We start from the raw sequence: 18335 nt of genomic DNA, 5'->3' as shown, positions 1-18335 counted from the left end.
GTGTCCGAGTGTTAAAGCCCTAATGCATGAGAAATGGCAAGTAAACACCATAATTACATATCGCCATCACGTAAGCGGGTCTGAATAAGTGTCCGAGTGTTTAAACCCTAATGCATGAGAAAATGGCAAGTAAGCACCTCAATCACATATCTGCCATCATGCAAGAGGGTTCGAATAAGTGTCTGAGTGTTTAAACCCTAATGCATGAAAATGATAAATAAACACCATAATTACATACCTGCCATCATGCATGAGGGTCCGAATAAGTGTTCGATTGTTAAAGCTCTAATGCATGAGAAATGGCCAGTAAACACCATAATTACATATCTGTCATCCTGTAAGCGGGTCTGAATAAGTGTCTGAGTGTTTAAACCCCAACGCATGAGAAATGGCAAATAAACACCATAATTACATATCTGCCATCATGCAAGAGAGTCCGAATTAGTGTCCGAGTGTTTAAACCCTAATGCATGAAAAATGGCAAGTAAACACCATAATTACATCTCTGCCATCATGCAAGAGGGTCCGAATAAGTGTCCGAGTGTCTAAAGCCTAATGCATGAGAAATGGCAAGTAAACACCACAGTTACATATCTGCCATCATGCAAGAGGGTCTGAATAAGTGTCCGAGTATTTAAACCCTAATGCATGAGAGATGGCAAATAAACACCATAATTACATATCGGCCACCATGCAAGAGGGTCCGAATAAGTGTTCGAGTGTTGAAACCCTTATGCATGAGAAATGGCAAGTAAACGCCATAATTACAGATCTGCGATCATGCAAAAGGGTCAGAATAAGTGTCCGAGTGTTTAAACCCTAATGCATGAGAAATGGCAAGTAAACACCATAATTACATGTCTGCCATCATGCAAAAGGGTCCGAATAAGTGTCCGAGTATTTAAACCCTAATGCATGAGAAATGGCAAATAAACCCCATAATTACATATGTGCCATCATGCAAGAGGGTTCGAATAACTATCCGAGTGTTCAAACCCTAATGCATGAGAAATGGCAAATAAACACCATAATTACATATCTGCCATCGTACAAGAGTGTCCGAATAAGTGTTCGAGTGTTTAAACCCTAATGCATGTGAAATGGCGAGTAAACACCATAATTACATATCTGCCATCAGGCAAGAGGGTCCGAATAAGTATCCGTGTGTTAAAGCCCTAATGCATGAGAATTGGTGATTAAACACCATAATTACATATATGCCATCATGCAAGAGGGTCTAAATAAGTGTCTGAGTGTTTAAACCCTAATGCACGAGAAATGATAAATAAACCCCATAATTACATATCTGCCGTCATGCATGAGGGTCCGAATAAGTGTCCGAGTGTTTAAACCCAAATGCAAGAGAAATGGGAAGTAAGCACGATAATTACATATCTACCATTATGCAAGAGGGTCCGAATAAGTGTCTGAGTGTTTAAACCGTAATGCGTGAGAGATGGCAAATAAACACCATAATTACATATTTGCCGCCATGCAAAAGGGTCCGAATAAGTGTCCGAGTGTTTAAATCCTTATGCATGAGAAATGGCAAGTAAACGACATAATTACATATCTGCCATCATGCAAAAGGGTCCGAATAAGTGTCCGAGTGTTTAAACCCTAATGCATGAGAAATGGCAAGTAAACACCATAATTATATATCTGCCATCATGCAAGAGGGTCCGAATAAGTGTCCGAGTATTTAAACCCTAATGCATGAGAAATGGCAAATAAACACCATCATTACATATCTGCCATCATGCAAGAGGGTCCGAATAAGTGTCCGAGTGTTTAAACCCTAATGCATGAGAAATGGCAAATAAACACCATAATTACATATCTTCCATGATGCAAGAGGGTCCGAATAACTGTCCGAGTGTTCAAACCCTAATGCATGCGAAATGGCAAATAAACACCATCATTACATATCTGCCATCGTACAAGAGTGTCCGAATAAGTGTCCGAGTGTTTAAACCCTAATGCATGTGAAATGGCGAGTAAACACCATAATTACATATCTGCCATCAGGCAAGAGGGTCCGAATAAGTATCCGTGTGTTAAAGCCCTAATGCATGAGAAATGGTGATTAAACACCATAATTACATATCTGCCATCATGCAAGAGGGTCTAAATAAGTGTCTGAGTGTTTAAGCCCTAATGCACGTGAAATGATAAATAAACCCCATAATTACATATCTGCCGTCATGCATGAGGGTCCGAATAAGTGTCCGAGTGTTTAAACCCTAATGCAAGAGAAATGGGAAGTAAGCACCATAATTACATATCTACTGTTATGCAAGAGGGTCCGAATAAGTGTCTGAGTGTTTAAACCCTAATGCATGAGAAATGATAAATAAACACCATAATTACATATCTTCCATCATGCATGGGGGTCCGAATAAGTGTTCGAGTGTTAAAGCCCTAATGCATGAGAAATGGCAACTAAACACCATAATTACAAATCTGCCAACACGTAAGCGGGTCTGAATAAGTGTCCGAGTGTTTAAACCCTAACCCATGAGAAATGGCAAATAAACACCATAATTACATATCTGCCATCATGCAAGAGGGTCCGAATAAGTTTCCAAGTGTTTAAACCCTAATGCATGAGAAATGGCAAGTAAACACCATAATTACATATCTGCCATCATGCAAGAGGGTCCGAATAAGTGTCCGAGTGTTTAAACCGTAATGCATGAGAAATGGCAAATAAACACCTTAATTACATATCTGCCATCATGCAATAGGGTCCGAATAAGTGTCCGAGTGTTTAAACCCTAATGCATGAGAAATGGCAAATAAACGCCATAATTACATATCTGCCATCATGCATGAGGGTCCGAATAAGTGTCCGAGTCTTTAAACCCTAATGCATGAGAAATGGCAACTAAACACCATAATTACAGATCTGCCATAAGGCAAGAGGGTCCGAATAAGTGTCCGAGTATTTAAAACCAAATGCATGAGAAATGACAAATAAACACCATAATTACATATTTGCCATCAAGCAAGTGGGTTCGAATAAATGTCCAAGTATTTAAAACCTAATGCATGTGAAATGGAAAATAAACACCATAATTACATACCTGCCATAATGCAAGAGGGTCCGAATAAGTGTCCGAGCGTTACAGACCTAATCCATGAGAAATGGGGATTAACCACCATAATTACATATCTGCCATCCTGCAAGAGGGTCCGAATAAGCGTCCGAGTGCTTCAACCCTAATCCATGAGAAATGATAAATAAACACCATAATTACATGTCTGCCATCATGCATGAGGGTCCAAAGAAGTGTCCGAGTGTTTAAGCCCTAATGCATGAGAAATGGCAAGTAAGCACCATAATTACATATCTGCCATTATGCAAGAGGGTCCGAATAAGTGTCTGAGTGTTTAAACCCTAATGCATGAGAAATGATAAATAAACACCATAATTACATATCTGCGATCATGCATGGGGGTCTGAATAAATGTCCGAGTGTTAAAGCCCTAATGCATGAGAAATGACAAGTAAACACCATAATTACATATCTGCCATCATGCAAGAGGGTCCGAATAAGTGTTCTAGTGTTTAAACCCTAGCGCATGAGAAATGGCAAATAAACACCATAATTACATATCTGCCATCATGCAAGAGGGTCTGAATCAGTGTCCGAGTGTTTAGACCCTAATGCATGAGAAATGGCAAGTACTCACCATAAATACATATCTGCCATCAAGCAAGAGGGTCCGAATAAGTGTCTGAGTGTCTAAACCCTAATGCATGAGAAATGGCAAGTAAACACCATAATTACATATCTGCCATCATGCAAGATGGTCCGAATAAGTGCCCGAGTGTTTAAACCGTAACACATGAGAAATGGCAAATAAACACCGTATTTACATATCTGCCATCATGCAAGAGGGTCCGAATAAGTGTCCGAGTGTTTAAACCCTTGTGCATGAGAAAATGGCAAGTAAACGCCATAATTACATATATGTCATCATGCAAGAGGGTCGGAATAAGTGTCCGAGTGTTTAAACCCTAATGCATGAGAAATGGCAAGTAAACACCATAATTACATATCTGCCATCATGCAAGAGGGTCCGAATAAGTGTCCGAGTATTTAAACCCTAATGCATGAGAAATGGCGAATAAACACCATAATTACATATCTGCCATCATGCAAGAGGGTCCGAATAAGTGTCCGAGTGTTTAAACCCTAATGCGTGAGAAATGACAAATAAACACCATAATTACATATCTGCCATCATGCAAGAGGGTCCGAATAAGTGTCCGAGTGTTTGAACCCCAATGCTTGAGAAATGGCGGGTAAGCACCATAATTACATATCTGCCATCAGGCAAGAGGGTCCGAATAAGTGTCCTAGTGTTAAAGCCCTAATGCATGGGAAATGGTGATTAAAGACCATAATTACATATCTGTCATCATGCAAGAGGGTCCGAATAAGTGTCTGAGTGTTTAAACCCTAATGCATGAGAAATGATAAATAAACACCATAGTTACATATCTGCCGTCATGCATGAGGGTCCGAATAAGTGTCCGAGTGTTTAAACCCCAATGCATGAGAAATGGCAAGTAAGCACCATAATTAAATATCTGCCATCATGCAAGAGGGTCCGAATAAGTGTTCTAGTGTTTAAACACTAACGCATGAGAAATGGCAAGTAAACACCATAATTACATATCTGCCATCATGCTAGAGGGTCCGAATAAGTGTCTGAGTGTTTAAACCCTAATGCATGAGAAATGGCAAGTAAACACCATAATTACATATCTGCCATCATGCAAGAGGGTCCGAATAAGTGTTCTAGTGTTTAAACCCTAGCGCATGAGAAATGGCAAATAAACACCATAATTACATATCTGCCATCATGCAAGAGGGTCCGAATAAGTGTCTGATTGTCTAAACCCTAATGCATGAGAAATGGCAAGTAAACACCATAATTACATATCTGCCATCATGCAAGATGGTCCGAATAAGTGCCCGAGTGTTTAAACCGTAACACATGAGAAATGGCAAATAAACACCGTATTTACATATCTGCCATCATGCAAGAGGGTCGGAATAAGTGTCCGCGTGATTAAACCCTAATGCATGAGAAATGGCAAGTAAACACCATAATTACATATCTGCCATCATGTAAGAGGGTTCGAATAAGTGTCCGAGTATTTAAACCCTAATGCATGAGAAATGGAAAATGAACACCATAATTACATATCTGCCATCATGCAAGAGGGTCCGAATAAGTGTCCGAGTGTTTAAACCCTAATACATGAGAAATGGCAAGTGAACACCGTAATTACATATCTGCCATCATGCAAGAGGGTCCGAATAAGTGTCCGAGTATTTAAACCCTAATGCATGAGAAATGGCGAATAAACACCATAATTACATATCTGCCATCATGCAAGAGGGTCCGAATAAGTGTCCGAGTGTTTAAACCCTAATGCGTGAGAAATGACAAATAAACACCATAATTACATATCTGCCATCATGCAAGAGGGTCCGAATAAGTGTCCGAGTGTTTGAACCCCAATGCTTGAGAAATGGCGGGTAAGCACCATAATTACATATCTGCCATCAGGCAAGAGGGTCCGAATAAGTGTCCTAGTGTTAAAGCCCTAATGCATGGGAAATGGTGATTAAAGACCATAATTACATATCTGTCATCATGCAAGAGGGTCCGAATAAGTGTCTGAGTGTTTAAACCCTAATGCATGAGAAATGATAAATAAACACCATAGTTACATATCTGCCGTCATGCATGAGGGTCCGAATAAGTGTCCGAGTGTTTAAACCCCAATGCATGAGAAATGGCAAGTAAGCACCATAATTAAATATCTGCCATCATGCAAGAGGGTCCGAATAAGTGTTCTAGTGTTTAAACACTAACGCATGAGAAATGGCAAGTAAACACCATAATTACATATCTGCCATCATGCTAGAGGGTCCGAATAAGTGTCTGAGTGTTTAAACCCTAATGCATGAGAAATGGCAAGTAAACACCATAATTACATATCTGCCATCATGCAAGAGGGTCCGAATAAGTGTTCTAGTGTTTAAACCCTAGCGCATGAGAAATGGCAAATAAACACCATAATTACATATCTGCCATCATGCAAGAGGGTCCGAATAAGTGTCTGATTGTCTAAACCCTAATGCATGAGAAATGGCAAGTAAACACCATAATTACATATCTGCCATCATGCAAGATGGTCCGAATAAGTGCCCGAGTGTTTAAACCGTAACACATGAGAAATGGCAAATAAACACCGTATTTACATATCTGCCATCATGCAAGAGGGTCGGAATAAGTGTCCGAGTGATTAAACCCTAATGCATGAGAAATGGCAAGTAAACACCATAATTACATATCTGCCATCATGTAAGAGGGTTCGAATAAGTGTCCGAGTATTTAAACCCTAATGCATGAGAAATGGAAAATGAACACCATAATTACATATCTGCCATCATGCAAGAGGGTCCGAATAAGTGTCCGAGTGTTTAAACCCTAATACATGAGAAATGGCAAGTGAACACCGTAATTACATATCTGTCATCAAGCAAGAGGGTCCGAATAAGTCTCCAAGTGTTAAAGCCCTAATGCATGAGAAATGGTGATTAAACACCATAATTACATATCTGCCATGTTGCAAGAGGGTCCGAATAAGTGTCTGAGTGTTTAAACCCTAATGCATGAGAAATGGAAAGTAAGCAGCATAATTACATATCTGCCATCGTGGAAGAGGGTCCGAACAAGTGTGGGAGTGTTTAAACCCAAATGCATGAGAAATGATAAATAAACACCATAATTACATATCTACCATCATGCATGAGGGTCCGAATAAGTATCCGAGTGTTTAAACCCCAATGCATGAGAAATGGCAAGAAAGCACCATAATTACATATCTGCCATTATGCAACGGGGTCTGAATAAGTGTCCGAGTGTTTAAACCCTAATGCATGAGAAATGGCTAGTAAACACCATAATTACAAATCTGCCATCATGCAAGAGGGTCCGAATAAGTGTTCTAGTATTTAAACCCTAGTGCATGAGAAATGGCAAATAAACACCATAATTACATATCTGCCATCATGCAAGATGGTCCGAATAAGTGTTCTAGTATTTAAACACAAACGCGTGAGAAATGGCAAGTAAACACCACAATTACATATCTGCCATCATGCAAGAGGGTCCGAATAAGTGTCCGAGTATTTAAACCCCAATGCATGAGAAATGGAAAATAAACACCATAATTACATATCTGCCATCATGCAAGAGGGTCCGAATAAGTGTCCGAGTGTTTAAACCCTAAGACATGAGAAATGGCAAGTGAACACCATAATTACATCTCTGTCATCAAGCAAGAGGGTCCGAATAAGTGTCCGAGTGTTAAAGCCCTAATGCATGAGAAATGGTGATTAAACACCATAATTACATATCTGCCATGTTGCAAGAGGGTCCGAATAAGTGTCTGAGTGTTTGAACCTAATGCATGAGAAATGGCAAGTAAGCAGCATAATTACATATCTGCCATCATGGAAGAGGGTCCGAATAAGTGTCTGAGTGTTTAAACCCTAATGCATGAGAAATGATAAATAAACACCATAATTACATATTTGCCATCACGCATGAGGGTCCGAATAAGTGTCCGAGTGTTTAAACCCTAATGCATGAGAAATGGCAAGTAAATACCATAATTACATATCTGCCATCATGCAAGAGGGTCGGAATAAGTGTCCGAGTATTTAAACCCTAATGCATGAGAAATGGAAAATAAACACCATAATTACATATCTGCCATCATGCAAAGAGGGTCCGAATAAGTGTCCGAGTGTTTAAACCCTAATACAGAAGAAATGGCAAGTGAAAACCATAATTACATATCTGTCATCAAGCAAGAGGGTCCGAATAAGTGTCCGAGTGTTAAAGCCCTAATGCATGAGAAATGGTGATTAAACACCATAATTACATATCTGCCATGTTGCATGAGGGTCCGAATAAGTGTCCGAGTGTTTAAACCCTAATGCATGAGAAATGGCAAGTAAGCACCATAATTACATATCTGCCATCATGGAAGACGGTCCGAATAAGTGTCTGAGTGTTTAAACCCTAATGCATGAGAAATGATAAATAAACACCATAATTACATATCTGCCATCATGCATGAGGGTCCGAATAAATGTCCGAGTGTTAAAGCCCAAATGCATGAGAAATGGCAAGTAAACACCATAATTACATATCTGCCATCACGTAAGCGGGTCTGAATAAGTGCCCAAGTGTTTAAACCCTAATGCATGAGAAATGGCAAATAAACACCGTATTTACATATCTGTCATCATGCAAGAGGGTCCGAATAAGTGTCCGTGTGTTTAAACCATAATGCATGAGAAATGGCAAGTAAACACCATAATTACATATCTGCCATCATGCAAGAGGGTCCGAATAAGTGTCCGAGTGTCTAAACCCTAATGCATGAGAACTGGCAAGTAAACACCATAATTACATATCTGCCATCATGCGAGAGGGTTCGAATAAGTGTCTGAGTGTTTAAACCCTAATGCATGAGAAATGATAAATAAACACCATAATTTCATAGTTGCCATCATGCATGAGGGTCCGAATAAGTGTCCGAGTGTTAAAGCCCTAATGCATGAGAAATGGCCAGTAAACACCATAATTACATATCTGCCATCACGTAAGCAGGTCTGATTAAGTGTCCGAGTGTTTTAACCCTAACGCATGAGAAATGGCAAATAAACACCATAATTACATATCTCCCATCAAGCAAGAGTGTCTGAATTAGTGTCCGAGTGTTTAAACCCTAATGCATGAGAAATGGCAAGTAAACACCATAATTACATATCTGCCATCATGCAAGAGGGTCCGAATAAGTGTCCGAGTATTTAAACCCTAAAGCATGGGAAATGGCAAATAAACACCATAATTACATATCTGCCACCATGCAAGAGGGTCCGAATAAGTGTTCGAGTGTTTAAACCCTTATGCATGAGAAATGGCAAGTAAACGCCATAATTACATATCTGCCATCATGCAAGTGGGTCGGAATTAGTGTCTGAGTGTTTAAAATCTAATGCATGAGAAATGGCAAGTAAACACCATAATTACATATCTGCCATCGTACAAGAGGGTCCGAATAAGTGTCCAAGTATTTAAACCCTAATGCATGAGATATGGCGAATAAAAACCATAATTACATATCTGGCATCATGCAAGAGGGTCCGAATAAGTGTCCGAGTGTTTAAACCCTAATGCATGAGAAATGGCGGGTACACACCATAATTTCATATCTGCCATCAGGCAAGAGGGTCCGAATAAGTGTCCGAGTGTTAAAGCCCTAATGCATGAGAAATGGTGATTAAACGCCATAATTACATATCTTCCATCATGCAAGTGGGTCCGAATAAGTGTCTGAGTGTTAAAACCCTAATGCACGAGAAATGATAAATAAACACCATAATTGCATATCTGCCATCATGCATGAGGGTCCGAATAAGTGTCCGAGTGTTTAAACCCTGATGCATGAGAAATGGCAAGTAAGCACCATAATTACATATCTGCCATTATGCAAGGGGGTCCAAATAAGTGTCAGAGTGTTTAAACCCTAATGCATGAGAAATGATAAATAAACACCATAATTACATATCTGCCATCATGCATGGGGGTCCGAATAAGTGTCCGAGTGTTAAAGCCCTAATGCATGATAAATGGCAAGTAAAACCATAATTACATATCTGCCGTCACGTAAGCGGGTCTGAATAAGTGTCCGAGTGTTTAAACCCTAACCCATGAGGAATGGCAAATAAACACCATAATTACATATCTGCCATCATGCAAGAGGGTCCGAATAAGTGTCAGAGTGTTTAAATCCTAATGCATGAGAAATGGCAAGTAAACACCATAATTACATATCTGCCATCATGCAAGAGGGTCTGAATAAGTGTCCGAGTGTTTAAATCCTTATGCATGAGAAATGGCAAGTAAACGGCATAATTACATATCTGCCATCATGCAAGAGGGTCCGAATAAGTGTCCGAGTGTTTAAACCCTAATGCATGAGAAATGGCAAGTAAATACCATAATTATATATCTGCCATCATGCAAGAGGGTCCGAATAAGTGTCCGAGTATTTAAACCCTAATGCATGAGAAATGGCAAATAAACACCATCATTACATATCTGCCATCATGCAAGAGGGTCAGAATAAGTGTAGACGTCCCCGAACGCCCCGGGAGGTTGAGCTCCCGTTCTGTTCATTTGGGGTCACTACAGCTCAAGACTCTCAATTTGTCACGGTTCTAGGTCTGAACCAAAGAGTCCAAATCCGGCAAATCGTTTTTGAGAAAATAGATTTTTAGAAAAGAAGTGCCAACCATGGACTGCTTTGCTAGATACAGAGTCGCCACCTAAATATTTTATTTTGGGGAAATTTAGGAAACCCTGACTCGTTTGCCTAAGGCCACGTGTCCGTCATCACCAAAGTTGCCTCGGTTCGGGAACTTGGGTACGATTGGGGAAGGTCACTTCGTGAGCACCCCCGTTCGTCCGATCAAAGATCGGCCTCTACTAACCATGATATCTAGTTTTGAAAACATTGTGTGTTCTTATCCCGGTTATTAGCCTAGATTTACTATGTGATGCGCACAACATACAAGTATAGACTGGGTCGCCTGAATTGGAACAAAACATTTCATGTTTGTTTATTTGAAAGATGGTTTGCTACTCGCAAGTAGGCTTGAAATGCAGATTTTGCCACCCTCAGGTGGGCTTAAGAAAAGATGGTTTTGCCACTATCTAGTGGGCATAAAACTCACAGTTAATGATTTGTTCCAGTGCAGATAATCCAACCTTCACCCACAAGCATTCAGGCAGTTATATCACATAAGCATATTGCCTCATTGTAAGCATGCTATCATGGCATTTACTCACACGCATGCAAGGATGCTAAAGCATAAAGCTCACCGGGTACTCCAAGCCAAAACAAAAACTCATTAGGAATCATGCATGAATCCTAAGTACACAGAAATGCCTAATGCAACACATGCAAAAATGCAAACTATAGCAGGCTCGGCTATTCTAAACATGGCATATGGAATGCTACAGCTAACATGTATTCAATCTTGGAATTGAAAATACAATGCAGTTAGTATGACGCACCGAGCCCGGTGTATGTAAAACAGATGAATGAATGCAAACATGCTATCATACTGTATGCTAATTGAAATATGCCCTAATAACCATCATAAGCGGATAAATAAAAGGGAGAAAGACGTGGGGTCGGAAGACATACAACACACACACGCACACTTATTACAGTTGTACCCTCGCGCGGAGGGTCTAAATAAATATACAGTCCCGAATAAAAGAATATTACAGTCCGAATAATACAGTCCAAATAATATACAAATTCCTAATTAATTAATCAAATTAACTAAGAAAGCTGTAAAATTGGTGTGCAAGCCAGGGACTGCCTTGGTTCTGACGAATGATGTATGCCTGGGCTGCCTTGCGCGGAAATCCACTGGGATGCCCCAATTAGCCTCTGTTTACACCTTTTCTTGAAATGCGTGCCGAACTCCAAAAAGTTGCTGATTCTTTATTTTGCTGCAACAGAGAGCAGGAAAGGGGCATGGCAATGTATTTTCACAGATATATGCATGCCTCGATCCTCGGGCCACCAATCACGCATATCGATGCAGGATGGCAAAGGGGTCGAAATGTGCAACTCAATATAGAATGAATGCACGTATAAACACAACAAGAACCTAACTCCATCATGGATGATCCGGAGTGTCGGTGACTAGGGAATTGAGACACGTTCCGTCACTCGGAGTACGAAACGCACCTCGTTTCCCGTGCCCGGACTAACTCCTATCCCGGACACGATGCAATATGCATGATATGCATGAATGCAACTAAGATACAGCCTAGCATACACAATGCTATGAAAATGAGATGTCTCGAAATGCGTGCACACCGGCACGCAAACCAAGGAAAATGACAGAATACGATCTAAGATACAACCTAGTATGCACTATGCTGTAAAAAAGAGATGCCTCGAAATTCGTGCACATGGGCACGCAAACCGAGAAAATGACATACGCAATTCAAATGACATGGAAATGTGATATGGGCTTACACTAACATGAGAGAGCCTCAGCCACGCTCACATAAGAGGCCGATGGATGAAAATGAAGTGCCTCAAAACGCGTGCACACGGGCACACAAATCGAGGCAATGGCATATACAATGCAATAGCATGGAAAATGATATGCAAACACGCTAATGGAATTTCAGCACTGAAATGTGGGGGAAAACAGCCCCGAAATGAGGCGAAAACACACCTGATGCATGGAATAGCCCTGAAGCAAAAATTTTGGCACCCGAAATGGCCTATAGCTATACCAAATATGCACAATATGGACATGCAATGAATAGACAGTAGCAAGGCAGCCCCAAAATTAGCATTTTACCAGTACAAATCATGGCCAATCAGCAAACACAGATAGGGCAACAATGGCATGCAAAAATGGCCCTAAACGTGAGGTAAAGAAGCAACTGACAGTTTCTGACCCCAAACAGGTTAGGACCCTTCAACAAAGTTGAAGAGGGGCCCAAAAAATGATCTTTTTCAGAACTGTAAAAACCCCAAAAACAAACATAGGTATGGCTAAGCTCTTATGCAAGAATTGGACCAAAAAAAGGACAAACAAGCAAGTAGTAGATGCAAAGCCCAAACAGAATATAAATACACTCAGAATGTCATGCAAGATGAGGCTCAAAAGAGGCTATAACACAAAGTCTACAAAATATTCCACAAACGGCCAAAGACCCTTAATGAAACATGAAGAATGGGCCAAAATAAGACTATTTTCAGTACTGTAAAAAGGCCAAAAACAGACGCACAATGGGCTGCCAAAGCATGCAAGAAAAGGGGACCAAAGAGGGATATAACATGAAGTGGTAGATGGAGGTCCCAAACAGTGATGAGCCCTTCTTCAATTTTGAAGAGGGGCTCAAAAGAAACCTATTTACCATTTACATCATGCTCCAAAACAGATCACATATAGGCTAAAAATATCATGCAAGAAGATGGCATTCAAGGAGGATATTGAAGCAAGTGCAATATGGGGGCCTCAAACAGTGTTGAGCCCTTAAGAAAAAGTGAAAAGGAGCTCAAAAGAAGGCCACTTTCAGTTAGGGCCGGAGCGCAAAACAACAAGCATATATGGCTTAAAAATGATACAAGAAATAAACCAAAAAGGGGGAAATGAGACTCACCTTTCAAGACAAGTCTTTAGCAACTCTTGGCTTGAGTTTGTAGCACCCTTAGGCCTTAAAGAACACCTTCAAACTTCTGGAATGGAGGATGGAAGGGTGGGGGTTGGTGGTGTAGAAGAAATGGTGGTAGAACTTAGGAAGTTTTTTGCTTGAAAGGGATAGATGGAGGGAGATTTTTGCATGCAAGCTTGAAGGTAATTTTTTCTAACCCCTAAGACCAATGCTTCCTGCTGGTTATATGGACCAAAAAGAGGGAGTAAAGGTGGGGAAAAGGTGGGGGAAAAGGAGGCAAGTTTTCCCCCAAAAAATATCCCCCGGATCAAGATATTTTCTAGGGGAAACAGCTATACAGCTGTAAAGTGCACAGTGTAAGGATTATGGCCGGCCACCTTCACTAGCCGGCCGGCCAAGGGTCAAAAGGGCCAAGTTGAAATAGTGGCCGGCAGCTTCACATTGGTGTCCTCCCAGGTGCCCTCAACACAACCCTGTGACTCAAAATTGGAAACAGTGAAAGATGAGAGAGAACAAGCCATTTTTAGGAGGGGTTCAAAAGGGTCAATTGGAGTTTCTGGCCGGCCATATGATATTAGGATCCTCCCATGTGTGTACAACACAAATATGTGGTTTGGGGTTGAAGAAAGTGGCCCCAAGGTGTTCAACATTGGCTCGGAAGTGAGAAAAACGGGTGTCGGAGGGTGAAAATGGAATATAACTGGTTGCCAAGATAATTGCTGGCCTTCCATTCTCCAGTGACCTTCCTAGTGATAAAACAGAGGTACCTGCCAAAAATGAACAAAAACCGATGCAAAACGAATGCTCGGGGGCCAATACAGTTCGGGGTCCCGAAAATGGGCTACTAAGCACCAAAAGTGGCGTTCGGCCACAAAGTGGGTTTCTCAGACCCCAGTGTCCTTCAAAAGGGAGAAAATAAGATGTATACCAAAAATCAGAGAAAATGAAGAAGGTTAAGCGGTCCCGAACCGAGGCACACGGCCTGACGGCTCCGAAAACCGGAAACCGAGCTCCGAAATAGGCAAAATGGCCTACAGCCACAAAATGTAGCCCACGGCCACTGAGAGATGGTCTACGGGACCTCTCCCTCCCCTCAGGAAAAGAAACAGAGAAAACCAAGTCTGGTTCGCGAACCGAGGCAAGGCAGAGAAGAGGGTTCGGAAATCCGGAGGCAGGGCTCACGGCCGCGACTCTGAGACTTCTGAATGAGCGCGATATGCAACATCACCAAGCGCTCAATTGGTGATGTCTGAGTCTTAAGGTCGGTCAAAAATGGGGTGTCTACAATAAGTGTCAGAGTATTTAAACCCTAATGCTTGATAAATGGCAAATAAACACCAAAATTACATATTTGCCATCATGCAAGAGGGTCCGAATAAGTGTCCGAGTATTTAAACCCTAATGGATGAGAAATGGCAAATAAACACCATAATTACATACCTGCCATCATGCAAGAGGGTCCGAATAAGTGTTCGAGTGTTTAAACCCTAATGCATGAGAAATGGAAAATAAACACCATAATTACATATCTGCCATCATGCAAGAGGGTCCGAATAAGTGTCTGAGTGTTTAAACCCTAATGCATGGGAAATGGCAAGTAAACACCATAATTACATATCTGCGGTCATGCAAGAGGGTCTGAATAAGTGTCCGAGTGTTAAAGCCCTAATGCATGAGAAATGGTGATTAAACACCATAATTACATATCTGCCATCATGCAAGAGGGTCCGAATAAGTGTCCGAGTGTTTAAACCCTAATGCATGAGAAATGAAAAATAAACACCATAATTACATATCTGCCACCATGCATGAGGGTCCGAATAAGTGTCCGAGTGTTAAAGCCCTAATGCATGAGAAATGGCAAGTAAACACCATAATTACATATTAGGCATCATGCAAGACGGTACGAATAAGTGCCCGAGTGTTTAAACCCTACTACATGAGAAATGGATAATAAACACTATAATTACATATCTGCCATCATGCAAGAGGGTCGGAGTAAGTGTCCGAGTGTTTAAACCCTAATGCATGAGAAATGGCGATTAAACACCATAATTACATATCTGCCATCATACAAGAGGGTCCGAATAAGGGTCCGAGTGTTTAAACCCTAATGCATGAGAAATGGCGAGTAAACACCACAATTACATATCTGCCATCAGGCAAGAGGGTCCGAATAAGTGTCTGATTGTTAAAGCCCTAATGCATGAGAAATGGTGATTAAACACCACAATTACATATCTGTCATCATGCAAGAGGGTCCGAATAAGTGTTTGAGTGTTTAAACCCTAATGCAATGGAAATGATAAATAAACACCATAATTACATATCTGCCATCATGCGTGAGGGGCCGAATAAGTGTCCGAGTGTTAAAGCCCTAATGCATGAGAAATGGCAAGTAAACACCATGATTGCATATCTGGCATCATGCAAGACGGTCCGAATAAGTGTCCGAGTGTTTAAACCCTACTGCATGAGAAATGGCTAGTAAACACCATAATTACAAATCTGCCATCATGCAAGAGGGTCGGAGTAAGTGTCCGAGTGTTTAAACCCTAATGCATAAGAAATGGCGATAAAACACCATAATTACATAGCTGCCATCATGCAAGAGGGTCCGAATAAGTGTAGACGCGCCCGTGGGCCTCATGCTACAGTTCGGACTCGATTTGTGTTACGGTTCTAAGTTTGAACCAAAGAGTCCAAATCTGGCAAATCGTTTTGAGAAACAGATTTTTGAAAAAGTAGTGCCAAACATGGACTGCTTTGCCAGATACAGAGTCGCTACCTAAATATTTTAAAATGGGAAATTTAGGAAACCCTGACTCGGTGCCGAAGGCCACATGTCCGTCATCACCGGAGTTGTCTCGGCTCGGGAGCTTGGGTACGATCGGGGAAGGTCATCTATGAGCACCCCTTCTCGCCCGGTCCGAAGACCGGCCTCTAGTAACCGTGATATCCAGTTTTGAAAACGTTATGTGTTCTTATTCCAATTATTAGCCTAGCATTACTATGTTATGCGCGCGGCAAACAAGTATAGACCGAATCGCCCAAATTGGAAATAAAACATTTTATGTTCGTTTTGAAAATGGTTTGGTAGTCGTAAGTAGGCTAAAATGCAGGTTTTGCCACCTTCAAGTGGGCTTTTGGAAAAGATGGTTTTGCCACTATCTAGTGGGCTTAAAAAAATCACAGTTTTAACGCATTATCCCAATTTAAGCAATTTGACCTCCACCCACAGGCATTCAAGCAGTTTATCTCATGTAAGCACTTAGCCGCATGGCAAGCATACTGTCATGGCAACACTCACACGCATGCTGGATGCTAAAGCAAAAATACTTACATCGTACTCCGTGCCAAAACAGTAAACTAGTTAGCAAACATGCATGTCCTAGTTCATGTTAAAAGTGGCTAATGCATCACATGCAAAATGCGATCTAGGCAGGCTCGGCTAGCCCTATACATGGTATGTGAAAATGCACAATTATCACATATTCGGTTTAGAATTTGAAATACAAATGCGGTTAGCGTGATGTACCGAGCCTAATGTATGCAATACAAATGCATGGATGCACGCATGCATAGCATAAGGTATGCTAATTTCAAAAAATGCCCTAATCTACCATCATAAGCGGGTAAATAAAGGGGAAGAAAGAAATGGGGATTGGAAGACATACACACCACCCACACACACTTATTACAGATTTGCCCTCACTCGGAGGGCCCAAATAAATATTACAGTCCCAAAATAATAAACAAATACAATTATTACAAGATTTCTAATTTAATTTAAAAGAAAAGATGGCAAAGGAAAGAAGAGGGCAGCCACAGCCTCTGCCTCGGGATGCGCGAATGATGTATGCTCGAATCCGTCTCGCCCGGAAAACCCGTACTGTACTCCTGCCGCCTCTGTTTGTACTGCCTTGTCTTTCTGAAAATTGCCAAAGTACTGGAGCAAGTTCCTTGCATCCTGCAGAGCACCACCGGCCGGACAGAATTCCCACCGACACTTCACAATTCCCATCGGCATTTGTTGGATTCCTCGGCACTCCAGATATTGCCGGTCGGCACTAAATTCTGCCGGTCGGCAGAAACTTCCTGCAGAAGACAATTTGACAGCAAACAGAGAACAGACAGTGCATGGCATGGGGTTCTCAGGTACATGTGGGCATGGTTGTGCTTCTTATCATGTTTTGAACTCAAAGAAGCACGACCCTCGATCTTTGAGCCATCAATGGAGCATGATGACCCAAGGGATCAAATTCGCCACTCAATGTAAGGATGCATGCAACAAACAAAATGAGATCCGAAGCCTTTTCATGTCGAAGTCAAAGGCCCCGGTGACCGAGAATCAAGGTACATTGCATCACTTGGAGTATGAATGTCCCTTGACCCTCATATTTGGCTTGACACCCCAAGCCAAATGATGCAATGCATGTTATGCTCACAAGGCTCAAAATACAACATGATGCTAAACATGCAAGATATGCCAAATGTTATGCAACAAAAACATGGCAAGTATGTAATGTCAACATGCAAGATGCAATTGGGATACAAACATGAACCAATTTGCCATAAAGTTAGCATTAGAATAGCACATTAATGGGACAATCATGCAATCAATCATGAAATAAGCATGCAAAGGGGGCCTCGAAGTGATAAAGGTGCAAACCTTTATTCACCTCAAAACAGCACCAAAAGTGCTCAAAATGATGGACAAACAACTCATGTTAACAACCAAACTTATGATCCCAAGGTTAAGGGACAAAAGGGGACAACTTTACTTCCAACAACAAGACCTAGCCACGGCATGATTAAGACAAGTAAGGACAGATTTTTTTTTATGCAAAATGGGACCCCAAAACCTCCTAGTATGGCAGCTAAAGATGACTCCCAAAAGGCATATGCACTAAGGCTCATTCCTAAGCATAAGAGGGTACACCCTCAAGGCATAAAAGAGGCCATGCATGCACACATACAAACATGATCCTTGCGCTAAAATGTGATCCTAGATG

The sequence above is a fragment of the Camellia sinensis genome, unplaced genomic scaffold, assembly GCF_055761805.1.
Source record: "Camellia sinensis isolate YWXY unplaced genomic scaffold, ASM5576180v1 Unanchor6, whole genome shotgun sequence".
NCBI classification, from domain to species: Eukaryota; Viridiplantae; Streptophyta; class Magnoliopsida; order Ericales; family Theaceae; genus Camellia; species Camellia sinensis.
The sequence above is the reverse complement of the archived record's forward strand: the minus strand, read 5'-3'. Positions refer to the sequence as shown.